This window comes from Nuphar pumila, chromosome 16 (genome assembly GCF_984573655.1).
Source record: "Nuphar pumila chromosome 16, dmNupPumi1.hap1.1, whole genome shotgun sequence".
NCBI lineage: Eukaryota > Viridiplantae > Streptophyta > Magnoliopsida > Nymphaeales > Nymphaeaceae > Nuphar > Nuphar pumila.
Genome location: NC_143264.1, coordinates 81,393,525 through 81,401,075, shown reverse-complemented (window position 1 = coordinate 81,401,075; position 7,551 = coordinate 81,393,525). Strand labels below are relative to the sequence as shown.

The 7,551-nt window shown below is 34.5% G+C and overlaps 1 protein-coding gene across 1 annotated transcript in view; it reads right to left on the bottom strand.

Moving 5' to 3' along the window:
* Positions 1-7,283: 7,283 nt before the first annotated feature.
* LOC149813819 (histone-lysine N-methyltransferase TRX1-like) overlaps positions 7,284-7,551 on the bottom strand; it is a 93,366-nt gene continuing 93,098 nt past the window's right edge. The window contains exon 27 of the transcript XR_016428291.1: positions 7,284-7,347. The gene's annotated coding sequence lies outside the window, so the exon portion shown is untranslated. The remainder of the gene's footprint in view (positions 7,348-7,551) is intronic.

The window sequence follows — 7,551 nt, the reverse complement described above, 5'->3', positions numbered from 1 at the left end:
AACATGTCAGAGATCAGATATTAAATGCTTAAATTCCAAGATATATCATTTCTCATGACGGTATCTCCAAGAGCCTCAAGGTAAGCATTGAAATCAAATCTGCAATATCGCATTGCTACCGCTTACTGCAGCATAGAACGTTTAGAATAAAACAATGCATTTATACTTATGATCCTCAACAGTTGAATCAGAGAGAAAAGGCAGCATGCTTTTCTTTCAGTGCAACGCTTTGGAATTAAACGTTTCCTATCATCCGGCTATAAATTCATATCCTAGGAATAAAAAATTGTTTATCAAACCTATACTTGGAGGAAGTTTACATGCGATGCCAGAGGACATAAAACCCCACGCAAGTTGGACAAACTTGATTTACGGAAAGTTGCTAGGAGCATTTACCATCCAAACGTGGAGATGGAGAATGCCAATATGCATGAAGAATATAACCATTTACACATCCATAAACATGGCCATGTTTTCTATTTGCACTAGATGTAATTGGATATGCATGAAGCAGAGTGAAGGTTGTTCAGAAGATTGCTGAGAGAAACAGCAAAACAAAGAGATGAAGGGCAGGCTTGATGAGGAAGATGAACATGGAAGTTGTCTAGAATCCCATCAAACACGAGGGAAACTTTCCCCCGTTTTGAGGAGAGGGGGGAGAGAGATCAAAGAGGATGCCTACAACAATACAATCTACAAAGGGCTCACATGCACAAAGGCCACAACTTTTTAACACTCCCTCTCAAATTTATGGCGATCTCACCGAAAGTTTGTTAAAGATAAAATGAAATCTAAGAAAAAGAAACGCCTTGGTGAAAAAATCTACCAATTAATATTCGGAGTGGGGGGTGGGGGGAGAGAGATCAAAGAGGGTGCCTACAACAATACAATCTACAATGGGAAAAGCTCACAACTTGCACAAAGGCCACAACTTTTTAACACTCCCTCTCAAATTTACGGTGATCTCACCGAAAGTTTGTTAAAGATAAAATGAAATCTAAGAAAAAGAAACGCCTCGGTGAAAAAATCTACCAATTAATATTCGGAGGTGACATAAGGTAAAGATGTGGTCTTCAAATATTCTTCACAAACATAGTAATAATTCATTTCAATGTGCTTAGTCCTTAAATGAAATGTATGGCTGCTGATAATATAAGCTCTTATTGTTGCAACAAAACTTTGAAGGTGTTATAAGATATACCCTTATATCTTCAAGCAATCCCATCAACCAAACAACTTCAAATGTAGTGATAGTCATGACTTGATACTCAACTTTCATTGATGAGAGAAAAATCTTTTGTTGTTTTTTATGTTTTCAAAACACGAGCAAGTTACCTAAAAATACACAAAAACCAATAGTTGAATGACGATTATTTGGTTCTCCTCCCAATATGAGTCAAAGTACACAACTAAATCAAGTGAGAAAGATGATAAAAAAGGCGTTTAAAATTATATTTTTGAATATATCTAATTATTCTTATATGCACAATAGTTGGTGAGTGTTGGAATTGGCTTGCAATGTGAATGGCAAGAACAATATCGAGAACCTGGTGATGGATAAGCATGTAAGAGCTTCAATCATCTAACATTACAATGTAGGATCCTCTAAATACGTTTCATCATTATTTTTCATTTTTTGCATTAATTACTTCTAGAGTGTCAACTCTTTTCTCGTTAGTAATTCCAAACTTGTCAATAATCTTAGTTGCAAATTTAACATGAGTTAATAAATACCCACGAGGTGAGTATACGACCTCAATACCCAAAAAATATATAAAAAATCCAAGATTAGTCATTTTAAAATTGGTTTTAAGAGCAAATTCTTATTATGACCAACTCTTTGTTTGTCTCCACCCGTGATGATTATGTCCCTACACATACAACAGTAGGATGACTATACCGAATAAAGCACTGTTAATATAACATGATCTACATCCAAATTTAACATGATAATACTAAATCTATTATAACAAGCTTTAAGAGACTCTTTCAAACCATACAAAGTTTTTTTTTAAATAGAGAATATATGTAAGTGGAACCTCAAGACCTAAGCGTGGATTCATATAGACTTTTTCTTTAAATCTTCATTTAAAAAGACAATTTTTAAGTCTATTTCATATATAGGTCGACCTCTAATGGAAGTTAGAGCTATCAAGGTCCTCACAATAGTCATTCTTGCTATAGGGGCAAAAGTTTTCTCATAACCGATTCTATATTCTTGAACATATCCTTTGGCAACCAATCTAGTTGTGTCTTTCTAATATTTCATCACTTTTGGTTTTTACGTTGTACACTCATCTGCATTGTTTCAGTTTTTTTTTTTCATTTAGTAACTTCACAATATCTAAAGTCTTAGCTCTCTCCAAAGCTTCCATTTCAATTTTCATGGCTTTGACCTACTTGAGAAGATTGGTTCAAAATAGGAGTAAATGTGAGTTAAACATGTCCTATGTTAAGGGGAGAAAGATTCATAAGATATAAACCGATCAAGGGATTTCGAAATTCTAGCAGATCTCATAAGGTTGAAAGTTCATCTTGTTCTATTTGAGTGTACCTTCTTAAAGCACTAGGTTGGTTCTTAGTAGTTCTTCTAGAATAAGGGAGTGGTGGCTCAGGTTTAAAAGTGACATTCTCATTGAGGTTATTACTATCATCTACTTGGGGTTTCACATTGGTAACATCTTCTACTTAATCAAGTACATCAACAACATTTACTTTAGGTAGTAAAACCAACTGAAAAGAATATTCATTGTCTTTCTTGGGCATACTATAGTCAAAATAGTTTTCATTTTCAACAAAGTAGACATTTTTTGACACATACAATTTATTGTTTTTAACATTATATCATCTAAATCCTTTTTTATTTTAAGCATAGCCAATAAAAACACAATGAATGGCTTTTGGAGAGAGTTTGTCTTGTTTTTCATTTAAAACAAAATATTTGCAATAAAAATTTCTCAACCTACTGTAATCTAGTTGAACACTAAAAGGTTTTTCAATAAGGGTAATATTTTTTAAGATGATGGCATTCTATTTGTGAGATAAACAGTAGTGGAGGCCATTTTGGCCCACAAGTATTTTGGAACATTGTTTGAAATAAAAAGGATTATAGTGATTTCTATAATGTGTCTATGTTTCCTTTCTTTTAAACCATTTTTTTGGGGTGTATTAGGACAAGACCTTTAATGAAGAATGTCATTTAAATCAAGATTTTTTTAAAAATCATTTGAAACATACTCTCCCTTTGAATCAAATTGAAAAATGAATACGCTAGAATTAAATTAATTTTTTATTATAGCATGAAAGATTTTAAAATAATGAAAAGCTTCTGACTTATGCTTAAGAAAATAAATCCAAGTATATCTAGAGACATCATCTACAAACACAATATAATAGGAGAAACCACCCTTTAAGGCAATGAGAGTTGGGCCCCAAATGTTTGAGTGCATCAATTCAAAAGACAGACAAGAAATGAAATTGCGTTTAACAAAAGGAAGAGACTTTATTTTTTCAAGTATGCAATCGATGCAATTAGAATTTTCTTTATTACAAAAAATTTTCAAACAAGAAAAATATGGAACTTTGGATACACAAGGATGACCTAAACGTTTATGCCAAAGTTTATAATCACCATTTTTAACAATATTATAAATTTTTTGGATAATTCAATAAATTTCATGTAGTAGAAACTTTCTTCTCTATGGCATTGCCAAATAAACTTCCTTTTACACTGATCTTGCACCGAACAACCCTTTTATAAGAAGGAAATATTACACTCATGGTCGGATATTTGAGAAACTTAAAGAAGATCTAAATTTAATTTTGGAATATGCCTAACATTTGAAACAAACATTTCTTTTGAGTTTTCAAGAGTTTTAGTAATGTTTCCTATGCCTTTTATATGTAAATAAGTTTCATCAGCCATGAAGACAAAAGAGTCATTTAAATTGGTGCAACAATAATAAAGAATATCAACATTTGAGGTCATGAAAAGATGCTCCTGAATCCAAGAACAAAGAGTTCATACTGGGAGGGAAAGTGGAGACCGTGACATCGGTGGTGGAGGAAAAGACTTTGAGTAACGGTTGAAGGGCATCTACCAGTTGAGACAAAGAAAGATGGAATGGTTTCGGAACCATCATCAAATTCTCTTGTTTGTCCCTCTTGGGAAGGAACCGAAGCCACCCTCTTCTCATCAATCTTCTTCAACTTGGAGCAATAAATTTAATGTGCCCCAGTTCTTTACAAAAGTGATGTTTTTTTTCTTCTTTTCACTATCTTGTTGGAATTTGTTGAAGTGTAGAGATTTATAGGTTCTAACATTTGAATCGGGCCTAGAGACCACTAAAATGGTTTCTTTGGGTTCTTTTAGTTCCATAGAAGACTTGAGCCTTGTTTCATCCATGCATACTTCCGCCAAAATCTCATGTGAGAGTCTCTGGTCTGTGCATAATAGCAATACATGTTTGCTCATATTAGAGTCTTAACCCTTTCTTTTTTACCACGCTTCTTCCATTCCTTGACATCATTAAGTGTATCTCATATGGGATCATACCTAGCCATCTCATCCTATAATCTTTTAAATTTTTCATAATATTGTCTCATGCATTGGTCACCTTGCTTGCATGAATGGATCTTATCTCTAAGTTCTCATAAATAAGCACTTTTGAGTATACATTTCCTTTAAAAAAAATTATGCTTCATCGGCACTTTCATAGCTCAAGATGTTGTCACATGGATCTTGGTTCATGCTACTCATGAACCATGAAAGGACCTCAGCATGGCCGACTTCCCAATTTTTTAAGGTTTTTTTATTCTAATAGTAGAACATAGCCTTCTCTCTTTCACCATCTTTTAGAGTTTCCTCTAGTCCCTTTACATTTTTTGTAAGAACAAGTTGGGTTCCAGTGTAGAACCATCCACTAAGTGCCATAGTTCCTTTCCTACAAGGAACCTCTTCATCGGCGTGGCCTGTCTATTGTAGTTGTTCCCATCGAACTTGATGGGGACGATGGTAACAACCTCCTTATCGGCCATAGGAATGAGAAAAAAATGACGAGGAAGAGAAGAAAGACGAAGGGTGCACAAGCAAGAGTGACACCACAAACACTTGAACACGAGCACCACGTTCACTTTAAAAGAGTAGATGACACCGATTCTTGAGTCACAATCCCAAATCCCAAGAGCAAGGTCCCACAAGCCAATGACTCTAATACCATGTAATGATACCTCAAAAGATCAAAGAGAATGTCTAAGGGCAATAACACAACACAATCCACAAAGGAAAAAACTCTCAACATGCACAAAAGCACACACAATAAAAAATATATATTTTATTAATGGAATATGCATAACATAATGCATATGGAATAGGGACCTCAAAAGTCCCATATATATACAAAAGGCAGGGGCTAGAGAGAGGATTAATAGCCGTTGGGGAGCTCACAACAGCTAGTTGGTCCAATGACCAAAATGGCCATGACAAAAAAGAAAAATAAAAAAGTTACAAAACTGACCTAGATACATTCTAAAAATAATATATATATATATATATATATACATATTTATATATATGTACACATGTACAACTTCTTAACAAGATCCCTTCCGTGCATCAAACACGCCCTAATAGATGGTACAAAACAAAAGATCTCTAAAGTTCACCAAGGAAAAGCAATCATCATGGGGAATGGCCCAACATAGCATGAAAGCTTTGTAGTGCATCTCAAATTTCAAAAAAATGATATCAAGTCAAGCAAAAAAGAGCACAACTCTGAACTGGACAAGAAGAAAATTTCTGCAATAATTTCAAGATATCAATTTTCATAATTTGACCATTTAGTGCACCTGATCATTTCAAAGGAAAATTGATGATTAAAATTGTTGTAACTCCATGCGAAAAAACAAGCTTCAATGTCACAACTAACACCACTAAAATTTATGATGATGACCATCAGGAACACAATGGATGGGGCTATTAATTCTTCAGCCTCAAAGACAAAACCATGTCCACCTAAAAAGGATGAACCTTTTGGTTTGTCTTGATCATTATTGCATCAATACTGATGCAAGAATATCTGCCTTACAAGAACATATTCGTCATAGCAGAACAATAGTTCTTACATTCATGGGACACATATACATGAATGAAGCTGAAAAACTGCTCAAGCAGCACAACAATGAATAGACCAAATAACAAATAGCCAATGTTTTTAAAACATAGACAAACCTGGTGTCTCATCAAAGTCGACTTCGGACTTCTACCGTGTCAACCAAATAGGCTGACCTGGTTTTAGGACTCAAGGATGCAGTTGTACAGACAACAAAACAGATCATGTACAAGGGCACTATACTATAGGCTGACCTGGTGTTTTGTAGTGTACAAGTAGTCTTTTAATAGGCTGACCGAATTTTGTGCATAACTGATGTCACGTTCTTTACTTTTATGTATTAGCTGAGCAAGATTGGTGTTGTTGCATATATGAATCACAGAGATACAAAGTTTTGGCTAGGGGCTACCATGGTTTGTCACCTGACATTGGAAGACCATGATTCAAAACCCACATGGGGTATTACCCATAGGCCGAGAACCTCAAGGGTTTTACCAACCGGAGGCCTACCAACGTGCAGTTGGTGATGGGAGGGGGTTTCCCTTGACATAGCCAAAAGAAAAAGTTAGCTTTCATTAAAGTACAAGATTCAATAAGGCTATCTGTTGATATTGCTCTTACGTTGAAAGTCTTGAAATTATTAAACAATTAACACATGGTAGTTCTTTAATTTTAGTTGAGCACTCATACTTGTCATGAACCTCTATTCTATATAACTCAGTTTCTAGGATACTAGTCCATTAAATCAACATTCTTTATGATCACTTAAATATTATCTGCAAGTCAGACATTTCTGTCATTTTATATTAGCTTTTTATATTGATGTGACTTTCTACCATTTTCTCATAAAAGAGGAACAGTGAAAAAGGTCTAACCAAATATCTAGGCTGTTCTACCCAAGTCCCAAGATGAGTCACCAATCATTGGATTTTTTAACCATGAACAGATCTAAAATAGTAAAGAACAGTTTTGTGTACCCAATCTAAAAGAAGACAATAGCTTTGATTCATATAAAAGCTCTATGCACGAAAGTTGTCTTCAAATTTTTAGGCTTGATGAAAAGAAAGGAAAATTTCACCTGTCATCCAAATTGTAGACATACCCAACTTAGCTGTGTAACTCCGATTTGATATAATTGAAGCAAGAGACCAAGAAGTAAGCATACCTGGATATGGGATATATTTTTTTAAGTTGTTCCAACCACCACTGTTCACATGCTTTCAAGTTGTAAATAATTCTGCAGAATGCATATGAACTATAAAAGCCAACTAATTTGTCCATGAATTTGCACAATATTGCAGTCACTTTGAACAAAAAGAAAAAGATGCTAAGAGCCATTAGGCATATGCAACAAATAAACTGAGCTACATGTGTTTATCCTTGGTTGGCTTGCCACAAGATCAAGCCGAGCTTAAGCTGGCTCATTTTAATAAAATCCATA